The 16,172-nt window shown below is 38.5% G+C and overlaps 2 protein-coding genes across 8 annotated transcripts in view; one reads left to right on the forward strand and one right to left on the reverse strand.

The window, feature by feature from the left end:
- MED12L (mediator complex subunit 12L) overlaps positions 1-16,172 on the reverse strand; it is a 341,749-nt gene that overhangs the window by 140,544 nt on the left and 185,033 nt on the right. The window lies entirely within an intron of this gene.
- Positions 14,101-16,172, forward strand: part of P2RY14 (purinergic receptor P2Y14) — a 64,255-nt gene continuing 62,183 nt past the window's right edge. For both annotated transcript variants that reach the window (XM_008008696.3, XM_008008699.3), the window contains exon 1: positions 14,101-15,621. The gene's annotated coding sequence lies outside the window, so the exon portion shown is untranslated. The remainder of the gene's footprint in view (positions 15,622-16,172) is intronic.

Raw genomic sequence — 16,172 nt, forward strand, 5'->3', positions numbered from 1 at the left:
AGAATCTTACTCTAAGTGTCTAGTGTCTTAGTTTAAGTCAGTCAGGTTTGGCAGAGAAGTTAGTGGCAAAGGGGTTAAAAGTATTATCTGAGGACTTCTATCAAAATATCTGTCCATCAAGATTCCAATTCTATAAATGTAATGGACACTGACGTGCACGAATTTACATATACCTCAGTTGGTCATTTGCATAGCTATCCCTGCCTCCAATTGTGTGTCACTACCTCGATTAAGATGGTCATATTTTAGATCAACTAATTAAGAAAAGGTAGTTTGAAAGGCCAATTCTTTTCTGCACTTTCCCCAGAAAGCCATGGGTAAATTACAGCTTCCCTACATATATATAAAAAGGAGGAGCAGACCAGTCTGACCAACATGGAGAAACCCCATCTCTACTAAAAATACAAAATTAGCCAGACGTGGTGGCGCATGCCTGTAATCCCAGCTACTCGGGAGGCTGAGGTAGGAGAATCGCTTGAACCCAGGAGGCAGAGGTTGCAGTGAGCCGAGATCGTGCCATTACACTCCAGCCTGGGCAAAAAGAGCAAAAATCCATCTCAAAAAAAAAAAAGGAGGGGGGAGTAAGCCATGCTCAGTGACTCACACCTGTAAACCCAGCACTTAGGGAGGCCAAGATGGGGGAATCACCTGAGGTCAGGAGCTCGAGACCAGCCTGGCCAACATGGTGAAACCCCATCTCTACTAAAAATACAAAAATTAGGTGGGCATGGTGACACACACCTGTAATCCCAGCTATTCGGAAGGCTGAGGCAGAAGAATCTCTTGAACCCTGGAGACGGAGGTTGCAGTGAGCCAAGATCACGCCACTGCACTCCAGTCTGGGCAAAAGAGCAAAACTCCATCAAAAAAAAAAGGAGCAATAGTGTGGATGGGAAAATACCTTCAGTAAGCACTTTGAAATTTAGTAAGTACTTCTCTATCCCATATCTCATTTAATCCTTTCATTTAGGCTTCAATTCTAACAGGTCTTTAAGACATTTAAATCCCACCTTAATATTTCTAAAATTAGACTGCTATATAGTTACCAGGCACGTTTAATGTGACAGTAGCTTTATTTCTCCTACGTGACACTATTAAATCAATGGAATATCTTCAAACATGGGCTTTAAAACAGAGAACATCATCCCAATTTTTTAAAAAAGTCATATGACAAAAACCATCAATATCGCACTGCTTATATTTCATACCAGTTCCCATGCTGTGGAATGAAAAGTATTTATCCAGGTCAATGAAAAATGAATCATTTACATGAGCTAAATAACATCAGTGGGAATAATACATGATGCTAGTGTCAGAAGCTACATAATACTCTATTAATATTGAAGAAAATAATTACATTTGATTGCTATTTCAAAACTGGCTTTTGGGAATAAACTAAAATTTGAAATCCAAAATTTCTTACTTAGGGCTTTTGGATTACATTGAGTATTTCAGAATCCTCCCAGAAGGCAATAAATACTGTATTTATTCTTCCTTTTATGCAGAAAAGAAACATATTCAGAGAATTTCCAAAAGGAAAGTTTCTATTCTTCATAAAACTGCCATTCAGAGAAACTGATCTTGTAGAAAATCTTCCAATGTGTGTGTTACTGTTATATTCATTCATAAATATTTTATCCTCAATTTGAAACAGTATGATAGTATTTTGCTTCTCAACCATAGTTTCAAGAGAATGGTGCCTAGGGGAATGCATAAATTTAAATACTCAAGTCAAAATTGTGTGTGTGTGTGTGTGTGCACACATGCAAAGAAGAGAATAAATACAACTGAAACATAAAGAAATGTAATGATCACCATGAGGAAATGTGATATACTAGAAAAAAATAAACAAGAAAACAAGGACAAAATAAAGCTTAGGAACCATTTAAATCTTATAAAGACTGTCTGCAAACTAACCACCACAAGAAGCCAGACTTAAATGTTAGACCTAATACCATAAAAACCCTAGAGGAAAACCTAGGTAGTACCATTCAGGACATAGGCATGGGCAAAGACTTCATGTCTAAAACACCAAAAGCAACGGCAGCAAAAGTCAAAATTGACAAATGGGATCTCATTAAACTAAAGAGCTTCTGCACAGCAAAAGAAACTACCATCAGAGTGAACAGGCAACCTACAGAATGGGAGAACATTTTTGCAATCTACTCATCTGACAAAGGGCTAATATCCAGAACCTACAAAGAACTCAAACAAATTTACAAGAAAAAAACAAACAACCCCATCAAAAAGTGGGCAAAGGATATGAACAGACATTTCTCAAAAGAAGACATTCATACAGTCAACAGACACATGAAAAAATGCTCATCATCACTGGCCATCAGAGAAATGCAAATCAAAACCACAATGAGATACCATCTCACACCAGTTAGAATGGCGATCATTCAAAAGTCAGGAAACAACAGGTGCTGGAGAGGATGTGGAGAAATAGGAACACTTTTACACTGTTGATGGGATTGTAAACTAGTTCAACCATTATGGAAAACAGTATGGCGATTCCTCAAGGATCTAGAACTAGATGTACCATATGACCCAGCCATCCCATTACTGGGTATATACCCAAAGGATTATAAATCATGCTGCTATAAAGACACATGCACACGTATGTTTATTGCAGCACTATTCACAATAGCAAAGACTTGGAATCAACCCAAATGTCCATCAGTGACAGATTGGATTAAGAAAATGTGGCACATATACACCATGGAATACTATGCAGCCATAAAAAAGGATGAGTTTATGTCCTTTGTAGGGACATGGATGCAGCTGGAAACCATCATTCTTAGCAAACTATCACAAGAACAGAAAACCAAACACCGCATGTTCTCACTCATAGGTGGGAACTGAACAATGAGATCACTTGGACTCGGGAAGGGGAACATCACACACCGGGGCCTATCATGGGGAGGGGGGAGGGGGGAGGGACTGCATTGGGAGTTATACCTGATGTAAATGACGAGTTGATGGGTGCTGACGAGTTGATGGGTGCAGCACACCAACATGGCACAAGTATACATATGTAACAAACCTGCACGTTATGCACATGTACCCTAGAACTTAAAGTATAATAATAATAAAATAAAAATAAAAATAAAAAATCCATAAATACTAAGCACACACCATATAAAAAGATATTGTGCTCAGCATGATAAATAAAAGAATCTCTGGATACTCCTAAATGACTTCTAAAGTTAAATAGTTAAGAACAAACATTTTCGATTTTCAACATAATACAAGTATCATAGTAGGCACAGAATTCAGCACACTCCTCAGTCCTCCATCACCATCTAGTGGTAAAACTCACAAAACAGGTGAAGAAAATTCAACTTTTGTCGTATTTACGGCATTTGAATTCACAGTAACACAGTCTAGCACTTTGCTGCAGTTTTCCTTTAAACATCTTTATTAATGCTAATATATACAAATGTGTATCATGCAGCTGCCTAGTTGAATGTAATATGGAAATGCTTGACAAGAATAATTAATGTCGTCAAGTTTTGTTACAGATGTAAAAAAACAAAAACTAACAAGGCTATAATAACACGAGTTTCATGGGAAAATGTTATGAATATTGACTGCTCTTTCTAAATTAACTTATAGAAAAAAATTTTAAATGTATAATTTATCTATAGTTTCAAAAGTACACAAAATCATCATTAGAATGGAACAGGGAGGAATAAGACTATCAGTGTTAAATAAAATTTTCCATCAATTTATCAAGAAACTCATAAGAGTCATTTTGAATGCAACTTTCATTTTGAATACTCAAAGTTTTCTTATAAGCCACAATGAAAGGAAATCATCTAAAATTATAAAAATGATTAAAAAAAAAAAGTCACCCTTAGAGACACACATCTTTTTCTCCTTAGTTGGAAACTCAAGATACAGAATTAAATTGGAAATTCCTTTTATTTCAATTTAGGCAAACATTCTTAATAAAAGTAAACTGGCCAACTTCTCTTTGAATTATGTTAGAGTACGGTCGCAAGTGGTGGCTCATGCCTGTAATCCCAGCACTCTGGGAGGCCAAGGCAGGCGGATCACAAAGTCAGAAGTTCGACACCATCCTGGCCAACGTGATGAAACCCATCTCTACTAAAAGAACACAAAAATTAGCCAGACATGGTGGTGTGCACCTGTAATCCCAGTTACTCAGGAGGCTGAAGCAGGAGAACTGCCCAAACCCGGGAGGCAGAGGTTACATTGAGCCAAGATTGCACCACTGCACTCCAGCCCGGGTAACAGAACAAGACTTTGTCTTTAAAAAAAAAAAAAAAAAAAAAAAGAATTATGTTCGAGAATATTCAGTGGTTGTAGTTGGGGCAGACTCCCCAGCAACTCCTAGAATTGAACCACACATCTGATTGATTTAATGAACAAGAATCTGCAAATAGATACCAGGTTTCCCAGAGTCTCCAAGTCTAGGTATAGGTTTAAATGTTACATGCAAGGCTTTCCAACATTCTGGACACATTTACATAAATACATATGCAGACAAACACACAGCACATATAACTGAGGTTAACAAGTTTAGCATAAAGAATGTAAATCAGCCCCTTAACCCATGATAGTTTTTAAACAGTCTTAAAAAGTTATATCCAATGCTTAAGATGGTTACTGCTAGCCTAAAGCAAAATATCTTTCATAACATAGAAAGCCATCTGTCAATTACCCAACGATGAATTACCTCTACGTATTTTTCAAAAAGCCTGAACCATATCATACGTCTTTGAATAGTTCTTGACTTCCTCTCGGTATATAACTTATAATACAGAGTATCTTTTTCTATGCCTTATATATAGAATTGTCATGTTCCTTTGTAAGTATGAGTCAATTTCCAACATTTTATCCTTTGTGCTTTCCATGTCATGAAATATTTCAAAAATTCCTTAATTGTGAAGTTTCTTGTCAGCATCACTTACTCTGGGGTATCTCATCCGTTCATTGTAGATGTTAACAACTTTGCCTTTACTAAGTTCATCTAACAGCATATTATAGAGGTTTAACCTTCCCCTGATTAGCTATTTATTTTGTAATTCCATATGCCTGTGATTCAAATTTCACTTCCTATATTATCACTTTTCATTTCTCTCCTGAACTTTCATTTTTGTTGGTACACTCTCTTTCAAATATCTCTTTTTGTAAAATGTCATGAGGTTTATTATTGGCAAACAAGGAGGCAACACAACTACACACTTTGCTGCCACCTGTGCATGAACTGAATACCAGATGAGCAGTGACCAATCACCAACAGACTCTGAAAGAAGTGAGATGATTGGCCACTCCTGTATGTTATTTACATGATGATCTGTGAACTGGAGAACTAGCAATTAAGTTTGGTCTTTATGCAACTACTTACAGCTAATATACTGTGGTAACGAAAATGTGGACTATTGCAGGGAGACTGGTATCATTTAACTAAATCATAACTCAAATATATGTCAGAACTGTGAAATCAAGGACTGCCTGTCTATAAGTGTATATGTAACCGTAATCATAATTCAAAGGAAAAATGGAGAGAAAAATATATAATGACATGTAATGTAACATGTAAATGCTTAGGCACAACTATTTGAAATAATCTCATTCATCCATTCAACATGAAGTGGTAAAATGCTTGGATCTATTCATTTAATTATGTGAATTTAACAGATACAAATATTTGTGACCCAAACACAACTTACATTATTACCATTAGTGATGTGGATTTCCAAAATAAATAATTCTTGACAAGATTCCAAATAGAGTATTTAGTAGACAGTAGCTACATACTTGGAAAAATTAGGCTGGTGTATATTAAACCAGACAAAATACGTTTATATGTAAAATGGACTTAAATTATAGGCTCAGATATTGATGAACAAGCTTTTCACCCATGGGAAAGTTAATGGGTCACTCCCATAAGCAGCACAGGACAATTCTTCACCATGTAAGAATTGTGCCTCATACTTTGCATACTATAAAGCATTCATGGCCCCAGTCACTGAACACAGGGACAACAAGAAAATATCCTGAAATCAACAAACACTCTCTGGGCAGTAATGCCGACAGTGAGAACCCTGATGAGGATTCCTGAGCCATTTGTGGAAAGACAGAAGAATATGACCAAGGTTTCAAGCAATATAGAAACCTAGACCTCTAGATATCAGTAGGTACCAACCAAATTTGGGAAGGGATAGAGTATTAATAAATAAACAGTAAATATAGGGTAAACTTTTTCTTGGCCACTTCTATTAATCACAAAAAAATGGTAAAAAAAAAAAAAAAAAAAAAAAAAGAAAGCAATGATTTCTATAAAGTTTATTATGAAGCTTCAATAGATGTCTGCTTTGAAGTTTTCTACAAATGCTATTTGAAAGGTAACTATAGATATATAGATATACTTTGCATAGAAACTCCTAAAGTGGCAAGTTAAAAATAGTAATAATGATCAAATCTTACATAATGCTCATCAGTCACTGTCCTACATGCTTTACTTTTTAAAAAACCTTTAAATCGCCACAAGAACCTTATATAGTAGATGTCCTATTACAGATGAAGACACTGAGGCACATCTAGCTAGGAAGTGAAGTGATGGCGGTAGGTTTTGAAGCTCGGTGGTCTGACTACAAAGTCCATGCTGTCACCAGGACTGCAACACTTTCTGTCTCCACCCCTCCAAGGAGGCCCCTTCCCCCTGAACTGATTTAACAATACCATCATATACCCAGGCCCCCTGAACTGAAAATCTGAGTGCCCTCTTTTCCTCATTCCCATTAACAACCTTCTACCGAATCCTGCCACTCCGCCCCCAGAAATAGACAATGCAGGTCTCTGCCCCGCCTGGCCTGATACCCACTGTAGCTCAACCCCAATGGTAGCATGTCTGGTCTCATGGATAAGAAAGGATTTTGGAGGTGGGCATCCCACTGGATGCCACCTGGATCCCACCTCTTATTTTGTGCCACGCTGAGAGAGGAAAAATAAACCAACTGCCATGATTTACATTGATGGCAATACTACTTGAGGCCTTGATTTTTCTGCTCCTTCCCAGTCTTTTGCATACTCTTTTCTAGAACTTTTAACACTGAATGATAATTTTTTAATAACATTAAAATACCTAATGTCTGTTGAGCACTCCCTACATACCAGCACCCGACTTGTATTAACCCATTTAATCCCCAAAACAAACCCATAAGGAAGTACTAGCATTGCCCCTAATTAGAGAGGAAGAAGTAATTTTCTAAGGCTAGGGTTGAAGCTGGGAAGCCCTCTCAACTAAAGCCTGAAAAAACTGCTTAATAACAGATAATATCTAACTAAGAGAACATTAGTTTAAGCCAGTCAATCAATCATATGCTTTCAGTCATTTTATTCACTTATAATTATAAATTAGAATGGCTCGTGTAATTTATTGTCAAAACCAGGACACTTTCGAGAGTGAAAGTGTTACTCACTGAGCTGGCACAGCAGGTTTCAACTGGGACTGTGTGGGCAAACAAGAATATATACCCCTATGTTCACAACACATAGGAAAATATGTCTATGTTAGGACAGCATTACCTAGTAAAACAAGCAGCTTAAGATAAGGAAAAAGAACTCCATGAATCCAGCCATTTCATCAATGAGAAGCTCCCCCTGCTATGAAGCTTCTTCCATGGAGCTAACACAAACTGGGAACCCCTGGATGCTGGATTAGCAGCTATTCAACAAAAATCTCTCATGGATACTTTCTAGGAGCATGGAGAACAGTTTTCTGAGTCTATAGCGCCTGTTGCTTGAAGTTTTGCTTAATACCACAAGAAGGAACACAGTCCACCCAAGGTGAATATTTGATTGCTTTTGCTTGCAGAAGGAATAAATAATCTAAATTCTAATTTATATTTTTTCTCTACTCCAAAACAAAACTATCAGAAATCTTTCCTAATACTATTGACTGGTAGGTACAAAATTTATGTTCTGTATTGATCTCAAGAGACCTTTAGAGAGAGACACCACATTTGCCTTTCCAAGGCACTGGTCTCCCTGCAGACCACAACTACATGAAAAGCTGATGAGGAGGTAGATCTAGGTGAGGGCACAGAGTACTCTAACTACAACAGCGGGGTCACAGGAAGTCTGTGATTCTCCTGAGAGAGACTGATGATTGCAAAGCCCAATCAAGTAGAAGGTGGGCTCTGAATAAATCCTTCTATCATAATTAAGTGACAGAAGTGTAACCACACACCGTCATACAGCTCACCTCTCTTAGTTCATTCCTGCTGCTGTAACAAAATACTTTAAACTGGGTAATTTATAAACAGCAGAAATGTCTTGCTTACAGTCCTAAAAGCTGCTAAGTCTAAGATCAAGGAGCCAACGGATTCCGTGTGAGGTGAGGACTTATTCCTCACGGATGGTGCCCTGTGTCCTTACATGGTGGAAGGCCAAAGGGCCTCTTTTATACAACCACTGATCCCATTCACAAGGGCCCTACCTCATGGCCTAGTCACCTCCCAAAGGCCCCACCTCTTAATACCAACACATTGGGGATTAGATTTCAACATATTTTTTCTTTTATTTTTTTTTATTTCAATAGGTTTTTGGGGAACAGGTGGTGCTTGGTTACATGGAGAAGTTCTTTAGTGGTGATTTTTGAGATTTTGGTGCACCCATCACCCGAGCAGTGTACAACGTACCCAATGGGTAGTCTTTTATCCCTCGCTCCCTCCCATCCTTCCCCCTGAGTTCCCAAAGTCCACTGTATTATTCTTGTGCCTTTGCATCCTCATAGGTAAGCTCCCACTTATAAGTGAGGACATATGATGCTTGGTTTTCCATTCCTGAGTTACTTCATTTAGAATAATGATCTCTAACTCCATCCAGGTTACTGCAAATGCCATTAATTCATTTCTTTTTATCAACACATAAATATTAGAGGGACACAAACATTCAGACCACAGCACTACCTCATGACCACTGAGAATCAGACAAGTGAACTAGCATAGCTGTTCCTTAAATGACTCATTCAAAGACTAAATATAAAAATTTGGGCTGGATACAGTGGCTCACGCCTGTAATTCCAGCACTTTGGGAGGCCAAGGTGAGCGAATCACCGGAGGTCAGGAGTTTGAGACCAGCCTGATCAACACGGAGAAACCCTGTCGCTACCAAAATACAAAATTAGCCAGGCATAGTGGCACATGCCTGTAATCCCAGCTACTCGGGAGGCTGAGGCAGGAGAATCACTTGAATCCATGAGGTGGAGGTTGCAGTGAGCCGAGATCACGCCATTGCATTCCAGCCTGGGCAACAAGAGCGAAAACTGCCTCAAAAAAAAAAAGGCCTCACTGATTCTTCATTCTGATTAAACTAACTGGTCCATACATAACAGCATAAGAATAACTGTTGTGCTCAAATTATTAATTATAAAGATATTCAGCTCTCTACAGCATTAATTGCCTAAAACCACAGTTCTAGTCAGGCCACCAAGGAAATTAAATTACCAAGATAACCACATAACCCTCCCACAACCCAGAACTAAAAATAAGTGTGCCTAGCTAAAATCATTTGCTGGCCAGAGATGACTGTTCTACATAATTTCAGGTGTGGCTTATTCTTTGGGTAGAAAAAAACCAAACAAACAAAACTGTACACGTGATCACCCACTGCACTTCCTTTGACTTCAATTAACCTTCAGTCAAGTTCCCTGAAAAGTCAATACCACAAATCTTTCCTTAAACTTGCTGAGGCCATGCTCCTCCCACACATAGTGGCAGGATGAACAAGCAGCAATGTTTATCAGAACAGCTGTGGGAAAGTTTATCTGACAAAAACGAAGTATGTTCCTACATTCCTTAAGTTTCATTCCAGCTCACTCGGGGACTTTCCAAGGCCTTGTTTTCCTAACTTGTCCTATCACTGTATTAAAAAGCTGAGCAGTTAGGGTGCTGAGTAAATAAACTGTCTGATAAAGCAGCATGTCATCCTCTTAGTTACTTGTCCTAAGTTGAATCATTATGCAGGTCAGGGATTCAGACACAAAAAAAACCCCACAAAAGGTGTTCAGAAGTGTACAACTACAAGTGATTAGATGATTTAACACACTTGGGATATTATTTAAAATATTCAGAGTCATTGTTCTCAGATAATTTCCATTATCTCATTTATCTTTACTTGCAGAACCAGAGCACAGAGTTGGGGAATATTCTCTGTCTTCCCCACATTCCGGTTACAGATATTCAATTAACAAATACTTCTGAGTACCTACTATGGTAGTGAACACCACGGGTACAAAACGAAGCCAGCAAGGATGGCTACGCATGATACAGAAACACAGGCCACATCAGAAGAATAGTGACAACACTGAGGTATTAGGGATATTTCCAAAGATGTGGTGAGTCTTGCAAGCAAATGGGAACAAAAGGAAGATAATGAGAGATGACACATTTGTAAGACCTGAAGGTGAAAAAGAAAATGCTTTCCTCTGCTTCCTCAGCATCTTTCCAAAAAAAATACTGAAAAGAGAAAATACACACACAAAAGTTTTTGTTTTTGTAACAAAGTTCTAAATTCTGATTCTTTGCTATTATCAACCGAGATTCAGTTCTTCTGATTTTCAAGAATTAAACCCAATCTATTGCTAGCAATACAGAAAATCTGTTTGCACACTTCAACTAATTGGGATTAGACAATCAACCATGACTCAATGTTAGTATCCATACCAAAGTGAGGTTTTGTGAACTGCCTATAAAATATAGGCACCTATTAATTTTTTAAAAACTGTTACTTCTTTCAATCTACCAGAAGGGGGTGATATTGTACCAGGCATTTGTTTCTTCATTGTAATTATCAGATGAAGGCAAGTGCGCAATTGCCAATGACGTCCCATGTCCTGTCACTCATTGCAAGAGGTTTAACAAAAAGGCATTATTTTATAATGCAGTGACTTAAATCACAACTTAATGATATAATTTCTGCCCCCTTTCTCCACTACTCTAAATCAACAAGCTGGTAGAACTGAATGCTTCACATAGAGAAAAAGAAAAAGGCATGTCTGCATTTGATGTTTTCCCATAAGTTTACACTTTTTCAATGCACTTCTTCAATTACTTTACTACAAAGCTCAAAAACTTTACGGCACACTAAATTATGAAGTCCTGAGCATGACATTTCGGATGCCCCACATTACGCACTGCTCCACCGTTGCTGGTTTTCCTAACATTAAACCTCGGCTCACATCGTTCTTTTAATATAGTATTAAGTTGACTTTCACCCCCATTCTACAAGTAAAAGAGCCATCCAGCAAGAAGCATTTTGGATGTCAGTTCCTTCAGAGATCCTATAGAGGACAATTTCCAAATATGCTTCCTTTAAACATCCTTGTACACTGTACTTTCATAAAATGTTTACACTAGGCCTTTACCAAAATCCTCTGTATTCTTATCTCAATATCCTTTTCTCAACATCTAGTGAGATCCTTTCGGCAGCCATGCCCCCCAACACATACAAAACACACACACAATTATAAATCACTTGCCAGCAAAAAAAAAAAAAAAAAAAAAAAAACCCTATATAACCCAGTAAATATCTGCTATGGTTAAAATAAATTCATTGAAAATGTTCATATTTATCTGAAAATCCATCAATAGGTACTAATTAAACAAATTATGGAATACTACAAAGCTACAAAAAAGAATAAGGTCTATACAGGGCTCACACGAACAAGTCTCCAAGGGAGCAAGTGGGGACGAGGCCGGGTGCGCTGGTGCCTTATTCTCTATGCTCAATAAAGCAACCAGAGACAGGCAGGGGAAGGGCAGTAACAGTGAAGTTGTCTCCGTACTTATTTTAAAGAAAAATGATTTCAAAAGACATATGGTAACAATTATGCATAGCTGAATTCTGGGGTAAGGAGCAAAATAGGACATTTACGGAATCAACATGTGAGCCAGCCAGCTATTTATGATCTGTTGATGAGGGGTTGGATAGAAACTGACTGGAAACAGTTACAGACATATTTGGGGATTACGTGTGTTAAACTCACTCTATTTGTAGTATGAATACACAAGGGATGTTTATATATAACCAGTCCTATTACTAATAAGGCAGGGTCCTGCCTGGAAATGGTATCAGACAATGTGTGGGCACGTGGGGTGGGCTGGGGTGGTTGTCATATCAGGGGTATGTTGAGGGCTCTGAGAAAAAGATTAGTCAGGAGGAAATCCACAATATTTTAATCTAAGGATTCCACAAAAGGAAATGGGAATTCAGAACTATTTAGTATAAATCAAAACACCACAGATAAAAGGAAAATATTGACTATTTTAGATTTTGTTTTTTAAAAGATTCTTCATGCAAGGGCCAAGCCCTCTATTATTTTAATTATAATGTTGTTATTGGCTATGCTGTATTATGCCTGGTGTCTAGTGTTGAAAAGAGTCGTTATCTGTGTTGCTAAAAGTCATAATAAATTTTTTTTTTTTTTTTTTTTTGAGATGGAGTCTCACTCCGTTGCCCAGGCTGAAGTACAGTGGTGCGATCTCAGCTCACTGCAACCTCCACCTCCCAGGTTCAAGTGATTCTCCTGCCTCAGCCTCCTGTGCAGCTGGGATCACAGGCGCACTCCACCACACCCAGCTAATTTTTTTATTTTATTTTATTTCATTTTTGTATTTTTAGTAGAGACAGGATTTCAACATGTTGGTCAGGCTGGTCTGGAGCTCCTGACCTTGTGACCTGCCCGTCTTGGCCTCCCAAAGTGCTGAGATTACAGGCAAGAGCCACTGCGCCCAGCCTAAAATATCTAATTTCAAAAACATATGAAGACAGAATAAATACTGTTTATCAGGCTAAAATACTTTTTCAACATTAATACTTACTTCCAATTCTAATAAAGGAAAATGTGTGCAAGCTAAACTGTCATTTAAGCATATCCACAAAATGTCTAGCACAACCTAAAGACTACTTCAAAGTTCAGTCTCGCCACTTTCTAGCTTAGACAACTCTGAGTGAAATTTTCTGAGGCTCTATTTTCTTACCTGTAAAAAAAGGAATAGTTACTTCTCCAAGGGTTGCCAGGTGTTTTGGCTGTGAAAGGATCTAGCAGGGAGAGAGTACGCTTCAATCAAGTGTATGAGTATGTGCATTTGAGACTTGATCCAATCTTTGCAGATGAGCTTTCCTTTCAAGTGCCTGGCTGTCTGCCCCCTCCCCACCCCTCATCATCCTTGTCCTGCTACGTGCCAATAACACCACTGAACAGAGGTCACAAGCTGACTGCTCACAAGTCAAATACAGTGCACAGTCAGGTTTTATTTTAGCCCACAGGGTATTAGGTCTACACTGGTTTGTAAGGTATTCGATTTAGACACCAACAAATGAAATCAGAGGAGACATATAAGGGCAGTAGCAGTGCACAGGCTCCAGGCTCTGCCAGGGTTTAAATCCCAGCTCCAGCGACCTGATGTAACATCTCCATGCCTCAGTTTCCTTGAGAAAAAGATGGGGAAGAGGAAGTAGACAGACCTACTTTACTCATGGGGTCATTGTAAGTAATCAAGTTAAAACATAGAGTGTTTAGAACAGCACATGCAAATCAGCGTTTCATGTTCTGAAGACACTGGGTCATCCCAAGATGCAGCCCATGACTCTGGCAAGCTTCCAGACACAGCTGACCCCCTCGGTGGGCCCTTTAGCTCTCCACTTCTCCATAATCCCTCTACTCCCAAGTGTCTTACATAGAGTCCAACCCATTTGTACCACCTGCCACGAGGTGACAACCTGTAGGACTATCCTTTTGGCCTTGGACTTAGCAACTCCTGGCATTAAGAGGAGAGCAAGGAGCTCCAGACAAAAACATTATAATGTTCTCCCCAGTCATACTCAATAACATGTATGTGGAACACCCCACAGGGAAGTCAAGAAGCACAAAAGGGACCTGGAACAATTAATAGGTGTTTTTGAGACTGTCAGAGTAAACAGCATCTCCTGCAATAAATCAGGGAAGTCTTGAGAGTCTCAGCTTAGAGATACTGTTCATGCCAAACCATCCATTTAATCAGAAAAATGTTTACAAGTGGAGGACTCTGCAATGTGCCCTGGTAATAACCAGGCTCTAGCGGCTCCTCCTCACGTCCAGTTGTCCTTAAGCTTATTTACCCACCAGATCTCACTGCAGCTGAAGCTAATAAGCCTCTCTATGCACATCAGTATTCTTAGCCCTTCAATCAAAGCATCAGTGAGGACTATTGGGACCCTCTGGAGGTCTGAAGAAGAGTCCCTCTGGCAGGGAGACATGGGGAACTTCTCTAAACAAGCTCTGTGTCTCACAGGTATTTGCCAAGGATAAATAGTGACTAGTAAGTCTGTGAGGCAGAAAATAAGAAAATACTCTTCAAGAGGGAAATAACTCTTTGGGTATGTGTTAGTCACTACTCCATCTCCAATGTTCAAAGTCTGTGAGGCAGAAAATAAAAAAATACTCAAGAGGGAAATAACTCTTTGGGTATGTGTTAGTCACTACTCCATCTCCAATGTTCAGAACACTGCCTCCTACATACCAAGTACGTATAAAGCAACTAGAATAGTAACTGGCATGTCATAAGCCAGTTATAATTATTATAACTGTAAATGTATAGTTATGTTTCTAAGGCAAGCTGAACTTTACTAGCTGTTACTCATAATTTAGCAATGGAACAGCCTAAGTAAATACACTTCAAATGCAGGAGCCTTATAAGGTAAGCTTTTCAGCCCCTTGTTTTCTTTCTTTCTGGTTCTGAGTTTCACACTTTGAAAAGGACTCTGTAGCCATCTTCTGAGAACTTCCAAATCTAATGGCACTAATAGTCAATGGGAAAGACTGTGGAGCACTGCAGGACATCACCAATTATACTACAGAGCCTGAAAGGAACTAAAAATATGAAGACTTTCAAAATAGTAACACAGACAGCACAAACACCAAAATGTTAACACGCAAGGAGTTTATCTGAAGTCCTACTTGTGATCTATTTATCAGTAATGTTCAAATACGGGAAAATTCATGTGGGAAAAATGACAACGCAACTCCTCTTATCTAGAAGATGTAGACACTGGTGTCAAAATATTTCTTTATTCTGTTAATTCCGCATTTCCAGGTAGCTCCAACTACCCATCTCTGCAAGTTATACTGTGAAGCTGCTGACAATTTTCTCTGAGGGTGCTTCAGAAAGAACCATATCTTACACATCAGTTCTCCACCTCATACCACATGTTGAATTTGACAATGGCAAAGGTTAGAAAACAGGTTGTTGACTGGCTGTGCATCAGATGATGTAAGGATGTGGGGAAAAGTAGGAGGAGAAATAAAAAAGCAGGACTGTTTTTGCATTACTGGAGGAAAGGAACTAGCTCAGAAGTCAGCCTGACACCCACAGAGATTAAAACGTCTCTTCCTTCCTCTTTCTTTCCACGTCCCAGTCTTCAATAAATTCTATCTGACCACAGCAGCAGACGGACCCACTATCTGCGGTTTCTGTCAAGTTCCTGATTTTCATCCACAGTTGAAGATGAGCAAGAACTCTGTAACAGTGTCACCTTGGAGCCTGCACTGAGAGGTATTTCAAAATGAGTGAAGCGTGACTCTCACAGATGAAGGCCTAGACACAGGTAAGGAAACAGCTTTTCCATGAAATGACTTGCGTGTATGTGAATGGTGCATGGGAACAGAAAAGATTTCTGAGCTGGACAGCAACAAAGCTAAGGAACACTGAACCATTGCCACTCACATTTTTCTCAGTGGGTTACTTTTTGTTTGACAACTATAATTGGCATATGAATATATTTCCCCATGCTAATATGGGGATCCAATACTGAAATATTATTTATGATTATTTAGGATTTTCAATAGTGGCTGTCAAAATATATGTGATGAAGAGATATCAAAGAAAATGTTTAAAAGGTAGCCATCCAGGACAACATTTCAAAAGCTCGTAAATATGTATTAAAATTGTTTCTCGAAACTACAAAATCAATTAGCATAATACTTAGGTCAGTATGTTTTTGTTTGCAATTGCATATATGTACAGATATACAGTTGCATTTACTTGTACATACACTTATATAGGCAAAAGCTTTTATCTTTGTCATTATTAGGGTAAGTTAACCCCATTAACACCTAATAAAATAAAATGCCTTTAAATTGTAAATCACAAAAATAT

This window comes from Chlorocebus sabaeus, chromosome 15 (genome assembly GCF_047675955.1).
Source record: "Chlorocebus sabaeus isolate Y175 chromosome 15, mChlSab1.0.hap1, whole genome shotgun sequence".
In the NCBI taxonomy this organism is placed as follows: Eukaryota; Metazoa; Chordata; class Mammalia; order Primates; family Cercopithecidae; genus Chlorocebus; species Chlorocebus sabaeus.